Below are 20,149 nucleotides of genomic sequence, written 5' to 3'. Positions count from 1 at the left end.
CCAAAATTCTACTTTTTCTGACTGAATTTATAGTTTGTGACAGTTGTTGCCTTATAAAATAGAAAAGAAAACACTAGTATCAGCAGTCCAAGAAAAGTTCCCTCATGGCTACACAAGCTGACACTACGACTTTATATCTAAATATTTACGGCATGTGATAGCATGTGGCGTGACACGGCAGGGCTCCCTCCCTCTCTGCCCCCGTACAGCCTTTTCATATGTTTAAAGGGGACAGGGGGTTAATGTAGCAACACCCCCCCACTTGATACCCTATCAGAAAAAGGCTGAATTAACATTAGTTGCTTACTTACCATACCGTAAGCCTCGGTGTTAAATCATTTACTCCCTTCGGAGTGGGTAAGGCCATGCAACTTTTATCGCGGGAAAAGAATCAGAATTCCCCGGAAAGGAGAAGGGTGGCTCATGCATAAATAAAGCATACAGTACATGTTAGCACTATAACCTTGCTCAGGGGTTTCGCTGGAAGCACAGAGCGCATTACTGAGAGGTTTTATACGGTATCATATAAAGGCTGTAAGCCCATGCTTTATAACGGGGCCTGTGGTGGAGTGGGGCTGAAGTGGAGGAGAATGCATCAGAGGCAAACTCGGGAACTTGGGAGGACACACAGGAGAATGTCCTTGGGTCATACACACCAACACACTTCTGCGTATTCCCACTTGTGTTTACCCTCACTCACGGTCTTGACTGTCTTTTTATTTTTTACCTCCAATAACACACATGTATATACACATACAGATGCATACACTGTAGGCTACCCACACCACAGAAAGCATCTGGTATCATTTGATTTCAGCACTTCGCCTCTTAGATTCAATGCTGGTTACAGTTACAAAATGGAAAACAAAACTGAAGTATTTTGTAAAACTTATGCTTATGTTTCATGTTCATGAGGTACAATCAATAATTAGGTGGCTGTTTGCAACCCTGCCTCCTTAAAATTATCTTATACATTTAATTTGCAAATATACTTTGCTGGAAAACTAATGCCACTTTACGCTGTTTGTAAACATAAGAAGGAACTGTTAATATTGATAAGTTACAAACAAGCAGAGTTACTGTTTACATTCTGTTTCACTTATGAAAATGCATTTAAGGTCCAGCAAATTTGTTGAGTGCACTTCCTTCCTCCTTCCTTCTAAATTATTAGTTTTCCAAAAAGCTTGAAACCTGCATTCTTTGCTTGCTAGCAGTCTTCTTCATCCCTGCCTTTGCTGTGGCATTGCTGTGTTTCTTGGCATGTTACTGCCACTTATAGATCACTAGCAAGAATGTGTACTGCGTCACCATGTGCTTATGTGTGCATCAGAACAAACAACACAGAGACTCACTTAAACTGAACATGGTACCTTTAAGCGAGACTTTCAGTAGCCAGACCAAGATTTTGGATGAGAAACGCAAATCCTCTGGTGCATTGTTTCTTTAACCACCCGACCTTCTCCATTCGACTTCTGTGCCAAATGAAGGTGTTACACTCACTGGTTTAGGAAAAAGAAAATTCAATCGAGGCTATTTTCCTCCAAAACATATTTGGTAAAGCAAATAGGGCTGCTCCCTAATAGTCCACCAAACGTTAGTCGACCAGAAAAGTCATTAGTCGGCAAGATATCATTGGTCGCTGAGTCACAGAAAAAAAACAAAGGAACCAACCAAAAAAAAAAAGAAAAAGCAAAAACAAATGTGAGGAGCTGCGCCTTGTCAAAATACATCAAAACCTATATGACTGGACCATTTGGGAATTTAATTTGAGTGTGTCCACGCTCAGCAGTCAGACAGCAGTCAGGTTAATTTCCAGGGCTGGTACCTGCGGTTATTCCACAGGCTAGTTAATAACATGTCGGGCAGGAAATCCAAAGTGTGGGATCATTTTGAGAAGGTGAAGGACGAACCCAAGGTGATATGTAAAGTCATCTTCATTGGTCGACTACAAACATGACGTATCATCTGAAACATGGAAGTAGCTACATGCCCATTAGCCCACAGCGTCATTAACAGGCGGCTCGCTCAGTGTGTGACGTGCACTTGTAGATAAAATATAGGCCTATATTAATGAAGGTTCATTAGTACGGTTTTGTATTTCTCTGTAATGTAGCACAGTGTTAACAATGTTACTGATACTATTCTTTCTCACACCTAAACACATGTAAACACGCGGGCAACTCGACTAATGGGGTGCATTTAGTCAAAGGGGGTTCAATTACAGTATAGAAGCAATGGTAAAATTAAGAAACAAAGCAAAATATTGATTTCCTTTTATGGCCATTGGCTGTAGTTTCAGTGATTAACTAAAAAAAGTGTGAAAAGTAATTTAACTTTTTGAATCAGGCTGCAAATATGAAGGTAGTGGTGAGGAAGCTACTGCACTACTCCTCACCACTGTTTACAAGCATATTTTGTAGTATATAGGGTCGGCCATGTGTCCTTTTCATGACCATTAAAATCTGCAGACATAAATAGATTAAGCATCAAATTAAGTCTCATTACATTTTAATGTTTTAGCATTCTAACCAGAAACCAGAGATGAACCTTGTGCTCCCAATGCAACAGAAGCACTGCAGTCATATTTTCTCTTGACACTGCAGATTTCGCATACCATGCTGGTGATGTGAATTTGCTAAAGAGGATATATGACAATGCACCTGCTGTGTTTGACCCACTGCCTGTAAACAGCTGCACGCATCGGCCACAGCTGCCAATGCTACTGCTCTCTGTGCTTCCTGGCATTACAGAACTGTAAGTTCGTTTCATTCACCGCTGTCAAATATGGAAAACTTAACTGGCCTAAATCATGAAAATCAAACACACAAAATAGGTGTTCAGATTAATTCGACTGCAATACACAAATGGTTTGCATGTGCATCTGTGAGCAAGGTATGAGATCATACCTTTCCCTGATTTTTACCATTTAACCCTCTCGCTCTCTCCCCATGTACGTCTATATGGATGTATAGAGAGACGAGGGACAGGGTCACAGGAGGAATGGAGCAGTGTATGTGGGAGAAGTGAGGGATAGACTGACTGGGGTGTAAAGAGCAGTGGAGGGAAGGGAGCGAAAGATCACAGCAAGGTGGAGAGGAATGAGGCCCAGACGTGAGAACTAATTTGACACATTTGCCCAGGATTCCAGCACCGTCTGCCACTATCAACACATTTACCCTCTTTGTCTTGTTATCGAGGGAGATGAGGCCTCTGAGGTCTAGCATAGGTCAAAAAAGGCAGATCAAAGAAGGTGCTTTTCCAATAGAGGCAGTCATCCAAACACACAACCTCTCTCCCTCTCTATTCATATGAAGGAGAAAGAGAGATATGGCTAAAGAAAAGTGAGACTGACAGTCATTTTCCTGTACTGGGTAGGGGGTAAAATGGGACTACATTGTATTTCACCATATTGGAAGCATATGAGGTTTAGCTCGGTGTCTGCCTGCCGTCTGTTTAGGTCGCACCGTATCTTTATGTATGTCTGATTTTTTTTTTCCTCCCTGTCTGAATGCCTGTATTTAACTGTGTTCAAATTACTTTCAAACTTCATTTTATGCAGCCATAGTGGTATCTCCTTTTTTATTTCTGTCACTTCTAGCTTACATTTTAAAGTAATATGCAGTAATAATGAAGTCCATTTAGAAAGATAATTACATACAATTGTTCACACACTGACTTCTGATAGGAATCCAGATGTGGATGTTTTTGATTAAGAGCAACCATACTCGGCTTTCTTCTTGAAGTCTGGTGTCTCCTTGTACCGCCATCTTACCTCTCACATGGTTTGGTTCCTGCCACAACATTTACCATACACCCCGAAGAGCTGTCTACCTTGAACTGATGTCTAACCTTAAATCAAGGTGACCAGTATTCATGAGGCCTCCACAGGTGTCGCATCAGCAGATGGTGAATTCATTCTCTTTGCATTAGCAGTCTTGCTTTTGGGTAAAGATGGAATTATGACCTACACAGTGAAGGATATTATAGGTTACAGTAGGTCCTGCATGTCAAGCAAGCAGGTTGGATGATCCAACTTGGGCGTGTTCGAAATGGAAAAGAAAAAACCCAAATGTGACACAGCCACTCAGATTTCTCCAGACCACCTCTGTGTGCAAGACTGGAGCATGTTCCAAAATCAAGTGGTTAGGTTAAGGAAAAAAGGAACAGGGTTTAGCTCTATATTCTTATGGGATGCTAACAGCACTCTCCTCATGGTGAAAGTCGTTGTTTGCTGGACCCATCCACCACTCTTCCTGCCCGCTCCAGTCGGACTTTTGCCACCCTAACTTTCATTGTTGTCCCACCGCCAAACACTGTTATAATATGTGGGTGACCGGCTGCGCATCATGCCGATGTTAAAGGACAGCTTTTTTCATCGGAGTCTGACACCGCAACTCACTGCCCAAACACCGGATTTCGACAACTTTGGAGTGAGACCCGGTTGGTCTCATGCTGCTTTATAATTGCACAACAACAGCTAAATCCACTGCAGGCATGCCCACAACAAATGGCATCTTAAAATGTTAGAAACACCAATAATGGATGGATTAAAATTTCTGGACAGACACAGGTGTGTCATAGAGATTAGAATTTTTCTCAGAAATGAAACATTTTCTGTTTCGTGCGAGGAAGCACATTATCCTGGGAATTCTGGACTTCCTTCTGACTTCCTCTTAAAGTACCTTCAGCTTAAGCAACACTTAAAGGATAAATGTGCACAAACCTATGCGTTCCAAACTTGATTGCTTTAGTGTATTATTTGGTGATATTTATAATTATTAAGGCAAGGGAATGCCATTTAGTTTGATGAACTAGTGACTCACATGTTGGGTGGGTTCAGGTAAGCCTCCTACAAAATGTCACAGGTTTGTATGGGTCAGAAAGTGACAAAGCTGCATCCTGAGAAAGTTATTAATGACTTACAGAAACATGACATGCAATAGTCCACCTTCCACCTTCTCTTTCCCTCTCTCTCACACACACACACACACACACACACACACAAATTTGGTGGGCCAAAAAGACCATACCATCGTGTTGTTGAGTTTTGCGTAGCTGCTGACTCTGAGGATTGCATTGTAAAGGATTTAAGTCAAGAACTTGTGTGATTTTAAGTTTATACTTCTTCCCACCCCTTTTCAAATGTGTAAATCATAGAAACTATACACTGACAATTGTGTTTCATTACTTCTAAATACTACTTTATTTCTGTCTGCTTGTTTGTATGTCTTGTTGTCTTTTTTTTTTATGTGTTCAAAAGAAATATCAATACGTATTTTTTGTACGCATCAGCCTATTTGGTTTACGCCTACAGCATAACTATTTTTTCCTGTTACTCTGTTTTCTTAAAAAATGGGAAATGGTTTGGATGTGTATTTCTGGTAATCCCATTTCCCAGGATTAAACTGTAGTGTGTGATGAATTAACATACTGTTAGATAAACCTAATTAAACCAATTAAAAGTCAGATTTCACTAAAGCCATTAGGAGACACTGTCTGAGATCCATGAATCTTGTACAGTATTTAACAACAGTCCATCCAATAGTTGTGGAGATGTTTCAGCTTGCTCTAAGTAGTGGACTAGCTGACTAAAATTGCCACTATTTAGCTGCTAGCATGGCTATAAGCGACACCAGGCTAACAAGGGATAAAGAGTCACAGGAGCAGATTCCCTCACTGTGTCCAGGATAAAACTCCATCTCACCAAATCAAATTCTTTAAATAACAGTTTAAAATCGAAGCAGTGTACTGTGTGTTCTCTTGTGTGGACATTAAGCTGTTACATTATTAAAGAACTTGAGCGGAAATCTCTGAGCTGCTGGTGAATCCCATGACTGATTGCATCCAGAGTAAAACTGGAGGGGCTTTGTCGCTCCAGCTACATGCTCTCACTAGCCGAGCCTCCTATTAGCAACCTTTGTCTCCCGTAATGAGATATTCACTGTGAAATGTTAATTACTAAACACAGGGCCGAGTGGCTTCCAGTACTGACCCCATTCTGATTGAACTTAATAACAATTACTGTAGTTCTCTGCAAAAGTGGGTTATGAGAAAATTAGGTTGTACAGCGGCAAGCAACTCAGTTACTGAAACAAAGGAAAACCCCATTGTCCAAGTTTGAGAAATGAATCACAGTCGAGCTTTTTTTCCTTTCGGTTTTTAATCTAGAACTTAATAATAACAAGATGTCAGTCACGATGAGACAGGTTGTGTTAGTTTGTCGTTGACTTTGGCGTTGACACTATGATGACATTGTTTATATAGAGCTGACAAGATTTTGTTGTTGGTGTAATTGCTTAAATGGGTGCCAAACATATTAACATTCCTGTATGTGTGTGAGAGATAGAGACAGAGGATGTGTGTGTTTGCCTACAGCATGTGTAGGTCTTAGCGAGTGTTTGCTACCAGCGGAAGATCGACAGCTATTTTCTCCCGTTTGTATGGCTCTAAATCCACACGTATCTGCATGAATCCGGCCCTGTGTGCTTCTTAATGGCAAAGACCTTCTCTGTTGGCTCAGCTATGAATAACAGTAATTGTTCGACCCACTCCCTGTCTATTCCCTTTGTGCCCCTGCCAGCTGGCATCTGGTGCCCGCCGACAGTAATATTCACCCTCCACCCCTGCCATCATGTCCCCTCCCGCCACACACAAACACACACAAACACACACTGCTATACGTCTGTGATCACATGACCCTCCAGCTGTGTCCCCATGATTCCTCAGTCACAGCATAAGCTCAGATGACGCTTAGTTATGATTGTATTCTCATGCATATCGACACATACACCCATGCATGTATACACACACAGATGCCATAAAGAGGCCTACTAAGGCTAGTGTATCACAGTGCTTGAATACCTGTAAATATGCAAACGTACAGCCACACACTCATGCATACACACACTGATTTATGAAGCCATAGACAACTTTTTACACAATTCACTCATGCATGCATACACACACACAGACACACACAGACTCAGAGCTCCCCTCCCCATGCTCTCAACCCCCAGTCCAACGCTTTCCAAATGATCTCATCAGATTAGCCCCAGATTGCTACCTATTACAGCCTCGCTACTTATTTAGCAATTTAGCTGGGGGGAAAATTGCCCCCGCTTGATGGCTAATTTTCAGAGGTGACATTTTGCCACATTGGGCTGCAGCGCTGAGGGGCCTGTTGTTGGATAGACAGGAGGTCCAGTTGTAGTAGAGCCATTAGGACTAAATGATCCCCTCTGACTTGATTTACTGACAGGAGTCCTCACATTGTAACAAGTGTGGACAGAGCAGTGTGCGAGGTGAGGGAGCTGAATGGTGGTGCTGTAGTTGTCGACAAAATATCTGGACCAAGTGCTGTACTTTCTGGCTTAACTTGTCTCACTTGTTTTGGTCATGTAATATGGGTGCTGTCATGGCCAACGGTCAAATTGTTTAAAAAAAAAAAAATCTGACATTTTGTTATATTTTAAAAGCTTGTGGCATCTTGAATTATTGCAACATTTTGAATTAAAATTTTCTAACCAAAAATTAAAGTTGAGTTAATTGTCTTTGTCTGTTTGATGGATGAAATCATAAAAACAACCAAAGTGATGCAAATCAGTAAAGTAAGACATGGGTGAGAAAATCAAATATTAAAACATTTTTTCCTCAGAGAGGTTTATCAATATTGCTGCAAGGTTGTAGCATTGACTATTGGTGCTTTTACAATAGGGGTGTGCCATATCATATCGTTTGCGATAATACTGGTATAATTTTTAATATCGTGAAAAATTCATATTGTGATACTCGGGATATTTCAGCTCGTTGACATATTGACGTCATACCATTACCCATGGAAACAACAAGCATGGCTGAAAACGAAATTATTACCGACACTGCGGCGGTTCCAAAAAGAGGAGGAGCTTCAGTAGTGTGGAATAAACTGTGGTGTTCTGAATGTTTTATGAACAGCCCCGGACTTCTCAGACTCTTTTAGCGACTTACCGCTCAGAGGGAACTCATTCAGCGGCTCCTCTGGCAGCAGCACAGTGTCTCTATCTCTCCTCTCTTGCCACGTGCACAAAGGAATCTGTGTTGTTTTGTCATAAACCTTTGGTAATGTAAACCTACATGACACTCGCAGCTCAACAAAAAACGTGATAGTTGTGGTATCATAACAGCCTGTCACAGGTTACAGCATGATGGTTAGAGGAGAAATGGCAGAGCATAAAGCTCCAGGCGGAAAATATAAACAACTCAATCATTTAGGATTTTACTAAAAGAAGTAAATCACCTGTTGATTTATATATATATATATAGATCCCAGGGGACATTTTTGTATTTGGGAGCTGTTTAAATGTGTAATGTGTGGTAGATTTTTTTTTGTTGAATTATTAATATTGTATACACAATCTGAATCTCACTCTTAGTCACTGTTGTTGTTCACAAACTAAAGAAATGAGAGATAATTTTTGTTTAGTTTTTACTGAATATTTGAAGGCAAACTGTAAAACTGTATCACTTATTTTGTTGCAATTCTATTTTCCTTTTTTTTTTTTTTTTTTTAAACTAATTTGTCATATTGTTATCGCAAAAATACCCTGAAATATCATGAAATTATTTTAGGGCCATATTGCCCACCCCGATTTTTGATAAATGACTATCAGTAATGTGAACATGATGGAGTGGATAAAGGCAAATAACAAAACAACTAGAACAGTCTGGTAAGCTCAGAAAATTATTTCACTTTACTGTAATGCATCCTTTAAAACCAGGTAAAGACAACACTGAGAATATTATGATATCCAAAATCCAAGACACTATCCAGTCGCATATCATGATATCAATATGAAATCTGACATCGATATATTGCCCAGCCTTATAATGCATAGCAAAGGGGTTTTGATGGTATAGTATGCAGTGGTGTTGCACCCTGAACCTAGAGATTCACCAAAATAAATCTTTCTCTCCTGATTCTCACAATTGCAACAGCAGTGATCATTACCTCCACAAATATAAAAATGTTTTCAGTGAGTTCCATGCAGTTCGGTGTACAGATTTTACGAGGTAACATAAGGTCAGGGTTTGCTATGGCACTGAAGAGTGTCTCACCATGACTCAAAGAATGCAACTGATAGATAAAACACAGAATTCCATAATGACATTTTCAAGGAAGCTGTATTTTATGTAAATTGGTCACGTCTGGCCGATACTTGATCCGCTTAATAAGGTCAGTATTGTTGCAGATACCAACTTGATAATTGCGTCCTTACCAGAAATGGGCATTAAAGTGGGGCAGTTAAAAAGAAATTCAGATGTTTAAAATGTATGTAAGGGTGCTGTGTGTTCAGCAGTGTGTGTACCCTTTAATAGCCTATCACAGAGACACAAATTTTCATGCAAAACACCTAAATTTTGATGCACCTTAATCCCCTGTAAAAACACTGCTACAAAGAGGGGTCACATTAGGTTAAAAGCCAGGAAGTACAGTAGTATGTGTCTGTAAATAGTGTGATATACAGGGAGTTTCTCAAAGTCAAGGAAGGATCCTTAAGTAGCTGAATTTCAAGGATGCTATGTTGCCGAATCCTACCTAAGAACTGTTCCAATGACAAGGAGTCCTTCCTTCAGAGAATTTTCACCATTACACCATTACTGCTAATCAATATGCACCCTAATTTGACCCACCTGTATGATTTTATTGTAGTTACTTAGTCACCTTAAAGCTCAAGTCCTTTTTTAATGAAGTACTTATGTTATTTGGTTGTATCCTTTGTACATAACCTGTCTCAGTCTAGCAGCAGTTTGTCTTGATTAGTATAAATTTCACTTATATTGGCCTGAATATCTAGTGCCGAAAATCTTTAACTTTTTATCTTCGACAGTGGTTAAAGTGGTTGAACCAAAACTGCCAGTTTTAGTGGTTTTATTGCCTTTGCAGCCATCCACACTAAGAATATATTTACCCCTGATGCTGTAAGGTGCATTGGCTAATGGCATCTGCTGCACCAAATGGGATATGTTATGCTGATGTGAAAGTGCATCAATAATCCCTGGTGAGTTATGAACTGACCATGATTATGGCCCTGCAACTGCAGGAAATCCGTTTGAGGCTGTAAAATATAAAACCATGACATTATAAATATGCAGGCCATTAAAAACAGCCAGCTGACATTGCCAAAAATAACCCTGACACACTGTCCAAGGCAGAAATATGGATTATTGTCTAATGCAATACAATTCTCTTTATATCTTTCATGATCTGGAAAACTCCCTCTGCTCTCATTTATAATGAATGGAAAAACCTGATGATGTCCATGGAGGGTGGCTTTATCGCTGTGTATTTGTGTGTTTTTCCCTGTTGCCTTTGAGATTATTTTTCAATGGGGATCTTTGGAGAGTGTGTCACACAGTTAAACATGCATTTCAGCCTCAACAAATATTATTGTCACATTTGACATGCTCATAGTTGAACACAGGACCTTACATACCTGAATATCAGTCATTTGTCAATCAGCCATAACTGTCATTTGTGATGTAAAAATCATTGTGCACATTGAAAATCCCATGCTGATGTTATGTTTTTACATAAAATGTGTTGTTCCTGTCTTCAACCATAAACATGCAAGCAGCTGTCGAGCCTATTCTAAATATAGTAATATTCTTTTAAGCACAAAGTCAGGTTTTTCTATGTTAAATCAGGATATCACCAATCTAAAAGCCAGCTATCTTTCCTCTTCTCCTTCCTCTCTGTCCTAATTTTACTAAAATGCTGGCAGCAGTGGAACATATGAAAGACACTGTTATGGGTGAAGGGGTGTATGTGGCAAAACAGTCTCCCCACAAAGTCCATTTAGTCTCTGTTCTGGAGTTTTCAATCAAAAGCACACTTGTTACATAGCAACTAGAGTTAGCCAGTTGTCATGGAATTACAGATTTATTTAGATCTCCATTTTTTTTGTAGCATTAACTTAACACAGTATGGACAATTTTACTGCCCACCGTGGTTGAAAGTTCTAAGTCTTTTTCAGAAGTGTGGTCTTTTGCACCTGTAATTACACCCAACAGTGATGTCATGATGTCCTGGGGTACACTTCTATGTCCATCATTACAGCAAGGTGAAGATTTATGTCGCTGGTGAGATTTTCAGGGCATTTTAAGTTACTTTGAAAAGGTTTTGTATGTAATTCTGGAAAAAGATAGTTGATTGTTGACGATTTGGGTTCGTGGTTTGGTCCGCCCACCAACCCAAGGTCACAGGTCTATGTTGACCTGGGAATGAGACTCAACAGTCAACTGTGTTTATCAAGAATAACATACTGCACCTTTAAAGGTCCAGTGTGTAGGATTTAGGGGGATATATTGGCAGAAATGGAATGTAATATAATGAGTATGATTTCTTTAATGTTTAATCACATGAAAACAAGAATTGTAATAGGCCCGTTTCCACCGCAGGAACTTTGGGGTAATTTTACGGGGCCAGGGCCGTTGGTGCGTGTCTCCACCACAGGAACCACCCCCGAAGGACAGAGTTCCGGAACTTTTACAGGGGCGAAACAAGTCCCTGCCTTGGAGTAGGTACTCAGAACGGCCCTGAGAGACTCCTGGCTGGGGCTTGGGGTTTACTTGGTGCTGATTGGAGATACTCAAGGCGGGATGTGACGTCAACAGAAAGCAGCAAAATAGCCGGTATTTTTAAAATTCAGCAGACGAGGGTTAGCTCGTTCATAGCTTCAGTAACTCACTAAACGGTCCGTGAAAAAAATATTTTTTCCAGCGGATATCTTAGTTACAACATGATTGAGCTAGCAAAGCAGTTTTGTGTTGCTATGTGTGGTATTTATTCAGTTTTGGGAAATCACGATGTCTAGAAAGCATCAGCTGACAGGGACAGCTCACAACAGCAGCAAAGCTAACATCAGGACGTCATCTGTTAAAAGCCTCCTGTTGTCGGATACGACATGAAACTACTCCAGTTAGCTCAATCATGTTGTAACTAAGACATCTGCTGGAATTTTTTTTTTTTTTTTTTCACGGACTGTTTATTGAGTTACTGAGTTATTACAGACACCGCTAAGGGCTAACAGCTAACGGCGTCCCTACGTCCCTACGCCCCTACGGCTCCCCGGTCAAAATGGTCGCGCAACAATTACGTCACATCCAGAGCCCGCTAACTTTGCAGGAACCTCCTCCTACTTCGCTCTCTCAGTGGAGACACGGCGGTTGAGAGGGCCGAGCAAGAGGACGTTCCTGTAGTAGTTCCTGCCCCCCAAATAGTACCAGGAACTTCTTCAGTGGAAACGGGCCTAATGTTTTTGTTTCCTTAGAATGAGCCATTTATATTTTTAATTTTAACCCATATTTAACTGGGTAAGTCCCATTGAGATCAACAGTCTCTTTCACAAGGGAGACCTGGCCAAGACAGCCGCATACCAAAAAGTTACAGCCAAACAACCACAAAATAAAAAACATAAAAGATTTACAGTAAAATGTAGAAATATTGAAACGCCTACGCACAATGACAAAAACATACAGAGTTCACATAGTTTCAACCCTTTTTGAAGGTTATTCCAAGTGAGAGGAGCAGAGCACATAAAAGCTTTCTTTCCCAGCTCAGTCTGTACACTAGGAACAGAAAACAAAACTAAGTCTATAGATCTCAGACTAAAGCTACAGTCAGATCTCTGCTAAATCAAAATACAAATGTACGAAGGGAGTTTACCCAGTATGGCTTTATAAATGAACAAATACCACTGACTGAACCTATTTGTTCATCTGTAAAGACATAGTGGGTAAACTCCCTTTGTTCATATATATTGTGAATATATATCTACATAAGGAGCAGGTCCTTGTCCACGAAGTTCGCACCACCATTTTTCTACAGTAGCCCAGAACAGACAAACCAAACACTTGCTCTGGATAGGGCCATTCACGTCTTGCGTTCTTGTGTCAGCCACTGTAGTTAGCAGCCCCTCTATGATGAGCTGAACAGCTTTGGGTTTACTGTTTTTAGTCACCTGGTCTGTTTGTTTTGGAGAGGAGGAGAGCTCTGTGGATAATTTGGCTCCTGAGCAATGAACATTGAAGGAGTCTGAACTGGGAGCTCACACTTGGTGCACAGGAGAAGTTTCAGCTACTTGGAAACTGCAGCTAAATCTTACACACTGCTCCACTGAGGCCTTCTCATCCAGGTTAGCCTAAAATTTTTAATGAAAGTTCAATCTTGACCTTGGAAATGGTAGTAGATAAACAATCTCACTACAAGGCCCACGGTCTTGTAAATGCAGTTTTTCTTTGCTAAATTAGAAAATATAAAATGTAACCCAAAATTCTGTTGTGTGTAGGGCTTCAGTCATAAGCGGTAAATGGAATCAGGCTTTATAAATGAGTTTTACAAAGAGCAGAGGTTGGGGGGTAATTCCTTAATTATCTCAGGTCCTCACATGTTACGTGTCCCCTGTAAATGAGACTAAAGACAATGGAAGACAGAAAACAGAAAAAGTAGCATCCTTTCTGCACACTGATTATCTGGACTGAGGCATTATTAGAAGCAAAACAGCAGCATTATGGCTCTAATGATGACCAATTTGAGGACCCCCAAGGACCCCAGCTGTGTCCAGGGCTAGACATATTGGCCCATGATGGGCTAAACCAAGGCTATTTACCCATGCTCTTTTTCCCCGGCCTGTAACAGAGCAGCCACACGCAAACACATATGCATAATGGAGAAATAATGGAATCTTCTAATAATTTGTTTGGGCCAGGGAGGAAAGCAGAGGGACGGAGAGTCGGAGGCTGGCTTTCTAAATGACATGCCCCTGTGGCCTAACACGATTAGAATTTAAACTATGAGACCGCCGAGCCCTTCTTCAGGGGTCGAGATGAAATATTGAGATTGACGCCGTGGCTTTTGCTCTCTTCCCGGCTTCCCGCGACATTCCCTCACTCTGACACTTGTCTGCCAATCAAAGTGATGGACAGCTAACACGGAGAGAACAAAGACGGGGTCCGCCGAGCCAGTTTGTTTTAGTCGGTTTGGTGGTGAAGGAGGTTGAGTGACACCTCGACGCTTGGAGAAACAGTGCTTTACTGAGGGGATGTTCTGCAGTTTATTTAGTGGTAAAATCATGTGGAGGAAATGTTGTCAGACTGACAGTTCATATGTGGGAGCTGCTGTCAACCATATTTACTAACAGAGAGCTACAAAATATCACTTTTATTCTTCTCTATTCTTTTCTTTCCCAACAACAACAATCTTCTTGACATTTGTGATCTTAATGACAATATAAAACATCTTTTCTGTTCCATTCTATTCTCATTCATCATTATCCATTACCGCTTATTCATTGTGTTCTATTCCAGCAAAAAGTCCTCTCAACATGTGCAATATTGTCGTCAGTTTAACGTCATTTAATGTGATTTTAACAAAACTTTATCGGGTCAAACTGATGTGTAACACAGAGGAGGATGGAGTGTGTTGGTGGTATGAACCACAGACGCAGTGTTTGGCACAGAAGCAGCAGCTCATAATTATTTGAATATTTTCTCCCTCATGAATAATACAAAATATTGCTTGCTGGACTGGGCGCTGTGTGTGTGCGCGTGAGAAAGACTGTGTATATTCTTGTGTGACTGCATTAAGTGTTTGTGTGTTTTGTGTGCACCTGTGCTTAAGCATGAGCAAGAAACCGAGAGTGTGTTTGTGCATGCTTGTTAATCTTTACATCTGTTTGCACGTGTCTTTATTTTGTGCACATGTACAAGTTTTATTGCACATACATGCGTGTGTGTGTGTGTGTGTGTGTGAGTGAGTGTGAGAGTGTGTAGAGGTTAAAAGGTTGCCAGTCTCCATACTCCAGGGTGCCAGGCTGCCAGTGAACATATGTTTGTCTCTGTGATCTCTTGGCCCACCAGCCATACAGGCTCCCAGTGTGTGTCCCCTCAGACTCTGCCACTGCCAGGAGAGCAAACATGTTGATGTGGAGTCTGAGTGAAGACGCCGCTTCCAAAAAGGAGCTGCAGCAGCAACTTGGTGGATACATGCTTGAGGTTTAAAACCCCAGTCTGCTTTTTGCTGCGCAACACCCTTTCCACCCACAAAGGGTGGTCTGCCTTAAAATTGTGGTCCATGTAGTGGAGTGTGTTATCCAGATACGATTATGAATCATATGGTATTTAGTATATGGGCTGCAATGTGCTGTGGACCATGAAAAAGCTGGTTTACACCATTTGTGGATTGGGCTTTAAGAAGCTATCGTCATGGCAGCTAATAAGATCCTAACTGCACCAGAAGAGTCAGCTCCCATATATACTGTATAACGTACTGTGTATATGAAACAACTGACACGGCTATGACATTTGTACTTGTGCAAGGAAGTAAAGACATCATCACCTGCCATGTCTTTGTCACAGCTCGTTGGATTTTGATATCTGTATTTATAGGGCCAGTGTAAAGCCAACTCTGTCAGTGTCAAGCTTTTCTGACAGTCAAACAGAAATGGTGCGACAAAGTCTTAACCTGATGGTAACCACACCTGCAAACATAGAGCTCATAAGCCTGTTGGTGTGCATTGTGTATACATTTAGGTGTGGTTTTTCCAAGTAGGAATGTTGTCTTGATTAAACTTTTGCGGCAAGGCTATACTTTTATCTTTCAAAATGTTCCCTGACCCATCAAAAAAAGTTGAACTTTAGATTTTTTTTACAGGGTGGAAATTTTGTTTGTTGATCTACTTATTTAAGCTCTGAAATTTCTGTAGACTGCCTCAATAAGTTGTGGATTCCACCCACAATTCAGTGGGTTCTGAAAGAGATTTCTTTATGAATATGAAAAATGCTAATATTGCAATAGCATTTAGGTGATCCATAACTACAGTAGAGATGCACATGTATTATAGGCCTATTACACTTTGTCAAATAAAGCTGCTCTAAGCAATATTTTTCTGTTGACTGTTGTTGTATTTACTGTAAGAAATGTAAGGTGCTGCCTATAGTGACAAACCCACAGAGAATTATCACCCATCTCTGGTTCCCTTCAGTTCTACAGAGCTTTTTAGAGTCTTTCAGCTTATTTTTTGTTGTTGTGATGTTTTGTTTTTTGTTTTTTTGTTACGGCACACAACTTTGCTTCTGCTTTGCTCTCACTGCTCTCATCTGCTTTATTTCCAGATGTAGCACACAGCTGTTTTCAACAAAAAAGCTCTGATAAACTCATTGTACGCCACTGCTCCATCAGCAAACGACAGACCAACACAGTTTGCAACTAGCTGGTCAACATAGTTAAGCATTTGGAGCTAAAAAGACAGTGAATATGGTGAGGTCAGTAGTGTGAGAGGCTGCTCTTGGTCTGCACACCATGGATACCTTACATTTGCACGTTATTATATTGTGTACATGTTGAAACTCCATATTTCAACAATGCTGTCTTTAATGCGTGGTTAGGTTTAAGCACAAAAGCCACTTGGTTGTTGTCAGGAAAAGATCATGTCACTATCTCGGCAGGAAACACAGCATTGTCATGGTAAAAAAACAAACACTTTTTGTAGCACAGTTCCAGCTGGAAAAACCGTGATGGGTCACTACAAAACACCCATGTTTAGTGCCTTAAAAGCAGGTGAAAACACATCAATGACTCGCCAAATCACAACCGGTTTTATTGTTTGTTGGTCTCCAGTGGTCTGCAGCTTGGCAGGTGTCTCGCACCATCCAAAATCCCCCTTCAACCCCCAGTGAAAATCCAGCTCATATACTGCATCAAGTTAGAAACATTGATATGACGCGACTGAAACGTGCAAATGTAATGATATGATGAAAGCAGCAATGCTGCAATGTAGACTGCAAAGCTAAACAGTAGCAGTGGAGAAGTGGACTTGTACCAAAGGGTTAGGGTAGACTACCAGTGTTCACCATGTGCTTTGTCCACTGGTGTGTTTGCAATTCTTGCCTCAAGCTAGACTGTTAAAATGATTGACAGAGTTTTGTGTGGGTCTTTGACCAGCAGAGGAGGGAGCAGGGTGCCCAACAGTTGTATATTGTAGAAACTGGGGAGTGCCAAGATGGTGGGCAATGTGTTTCAACCATGGAAAGTACTTGAATAATTATAAAGTCACTTTACACTTGCCGCCGTAGCCACGAACTGATAATCATCGTAAGTGTTGGGATTATACATTTTACAAGATCCCTCTTGACAGACTAACTGCTGATTTTCTGACCATCACACTGCTCCCATTACTCAGTAAAAACAACAGAGGGAAAATAACTGCTGATCAACGGTTACTTTCACATAAGATGATAGTTCTGCGGCTGCAGATATCATTACAGTTATTTTAATATGGCCTGCAATACTTCGAGAACGCTCACTGGGGAAAAAAGTCAAGTTTTTTAAAACCACTTGTGAATACTGTGCCACAAGAGGGGGCTAGGATAGATGTAATTGTCCATTACCTACTGAAACATGGTGAAAAACCTGATTAAAAAAGGAAATAAAACTCCAGAGACTTTAGCTGAAATGATTATTTTCTTTTCAGTATGACTCAGTTTTGTGCGCAGTTTATTTTTCAGTTTTGAAGTGTTTAATCAGCGTTGTTATTGTACTCGAGTTCACTGGTCTCATAGGAACTCTGATGTGAGTCAGATAAAAGTTTTGTTCTGCGTCAAACTCCTTCCAAACTGAGGCACTCGCCCACTTCAGAGAGCTGTTTTGATAGAGACATCCAGCTCGTTTTCAGTGAAAGTCATGTCTCATTTGTGCTAACTTGGTCTCAATATGGTCAGAGAGGAAGAGAGTGGGGGGAAAATGGAGGGCTGGAGGAAGAGAATGGCCGAGGGATGGCCAGAAGAGAAAAGAGCCATTCCTTATTCATCTGATTCTAATTTGGATGTAAATTGCAGGCTGATGTCACGGCAGAGCGGCATGTTGCTGGGTAATCACAGCGGAATCCAGGAGAATGAAGCCAGAAAAAAATTCTGCTGGACAGGTGCACAACAGAGCCGCTCAATAGAGCTGTCGTTTTATCTGGGCTATCTATCTCGCACTCGACAGAACATGAGCGGCGTTGCAAACGGCGGCGCTCATACACGCTGTCATACAGTACAAGCCTCAAGTTCAATCTGGAACTCAGGCACTGAGGCTGCAGCAGCTGTTACTGCCAACAGCTAACTCTCTTTTCTTTCTTCTTCTGCTTCTGCTTTCCCTCTCTCGCACACACTCCCATACAAATGCATCCCCACCCTCATTCTCATTCTACTCTTTTGCTCGTTTCTTTTTCTCCCTGCTCCTTTTTCTTTTCTTTTTTGCAACGCTGCCGCCCCTCCGTCCACATCGGTCCATGTCTGGGCAGCGGTCCACCATCATCTGCTGATGAAAACGTATTTATTAACAAATAATGATCCTCAACCTATTTATTTGAAGAGCCAAGGCAAAAATGTGGCATCTAATTGTTTACCTCAGTGTGATGTTGCTTTCCTGCTGAGACACACACACACACACACACACACACACACACACACACACACACACACACACACACACACACTTCTCCGCCCTGTCCCTGTTTGATGATGTCAGAGGTGGATTGTGGGTTTTCTGGTTGGGGGCAGGCGTATGCCTAAGTGACTGCGAGAGCCCCCAGTAATCCCTCTGTTCAGGATGGGGCCCGCTGGGGCCAAATGAAAGATGTAATAGGATCCCTCTGTATGACTGCTTCCCCTGCAGGGTTAGAGATTAACACTAGTGTCATATTCGGCTCTGTTTGCCAGAGCTGGACCTCTCTGTCACACTCCCTAACAAGCCTCAACATTTCACAGGCTTCAGACCAAATATGTACATAGATTATTGTAGGGTTTATTTAGGATTATGAATTTTTTATGCTAAAGTTTCAAGCCTTTACGTAAAACAACAATGTTTTAATTTATGTTTGCTTCTTTATGTAATGCCTAATGTTCTGAACACTTAATTTCAGTACAGTATGATGTCATAGTGTGTTGGATTTCTTTACATGTTCATAAGTTACAGTTACACGACTGCAAGTTTTTACATTATGTAGCCTACACTGCTACATAAAGCTACATGCTAACGTCAAGTAAACAGGTAAACTTGTTTGCTTATGATGTTCATTTCTCCCCGATTTCAGATCATATTCATGCTGAGACATGTCTGGTTGTGTTTACAAGCTTCCATTGGTGATTTTTTTTTTATGGTAAAAAGTGCTGTTATTCTCTGTTACAGTCATTTCCCAGCTGCAAACGCTGACCAATCAGAGCAGACGGGGCTTTTTCGGGAGGCTTGCTTCAAGAGACAGGTACTAAAATGGAGTATTTCAGACAGAGGGTTAATGTAGGTCTTCCGGCATAGACAATGTGAGGTAATAAAGTGCTTTGTGACCATTAAAGTGTGTAAACATGTTCTGGTAGAAATCTAAAACACAAGTTTAAACCTGAAAATATGCGTAATAGGTCCTCTTTAACAATAGTTGACAGATTCAAAACATATGTATTCCTAGATTAATTATATTTAAATTGGCAGTAAGTGCCGTCAGTATCGAGTTGGAGGTTTAGCCATATTTCATGTATTGATATAAGCGAGCAGCCAAAATAGCAACCGTCATAACCGAAGGCTTCCCTCCTGTGTCTTACTTATTTTTCCAGGTCTGCCTCCTCTGCCAGAGAGCAAAGGGCCTACAGCATCATTTCCTTTAGGCTGATGACGTCTGTGGAAAAACAGAACAACAGGAGAAGAAAAGGCGCTGGTTGACAGCAGCCGATGCCGTGTCAAACCCCGGAGAGAAATGGCCACTCTCCCCGGTGTCACATCACAAGGGTGAGTACAGGGGATGGATTAATGTAGGTGTCACTCAGCCAGGGCTTGTGTGAGGGCTCGTAGTTCCATATTTCAGATGCCACTTGTTTGAGTGAATGAAACACACACACATACAGACGCAGGCATGAAAAGAAATAAAAAATAAGGAGATACATGGCTGCCAACACTCGCTGCCAACAGCTCTGGAGCCACTAAAACAGCCAGCTTTGACCAGTTTCAGTGGCAGCAGTGACAGAGAGAGGGAGAGCTGTGGCTTCTGAGTAGAAACCCAGTCTGCTGCAGTTTGGCAAACCCCTGGACCTTTACAGTGCGAGTGTGTGTGTGCTTGCTTGTGTGTGTACGCAGAGTCTC

General features: G+C 41.2%; 1 long non-coding RNA gene across 1 annotated transcript in view; it reads left to right on the top strand.

Moving 5' to 3' along the window:
- Positions 1–19,691, top strand: part of LOC125903221 (uncharacterized) — a 68,570-nt gene extending 48,879 nt beyond the window's left edge. Inside the window, exons 4-5 of the long non-coding RNA XR_007451250.1 lie at positions 19,208–19,280; positions 19,627–19,691. This is a non-coding gene — a long non-coding RNA (uncharacterized LOC125903221). The remainder of the gene's footprint in view (positions 1–19,207; positions 19,281–19,626) is intronic.
- Positions 19,692–20,149: the final 458 nt, after the last annotated feature.

The sequence above is a fragment of the Epinephelus fuscoguttatus genome, linkage group LG16, assembly GCF_011397635.1.
Source record: "Epinephelus fuscoguttatus linkage group LG16, E.fuscoguttatus.final_Chr_v1".
NCBI lineage: Eukaryota > Metazoa > Chordata > Actinopteri > Perciformes > Serranidae > Epinephelus > Epinephelus fuscoguttatus.
This window is presented reverse-complemented; position numbering and strand designations above follow the sequence as displayed.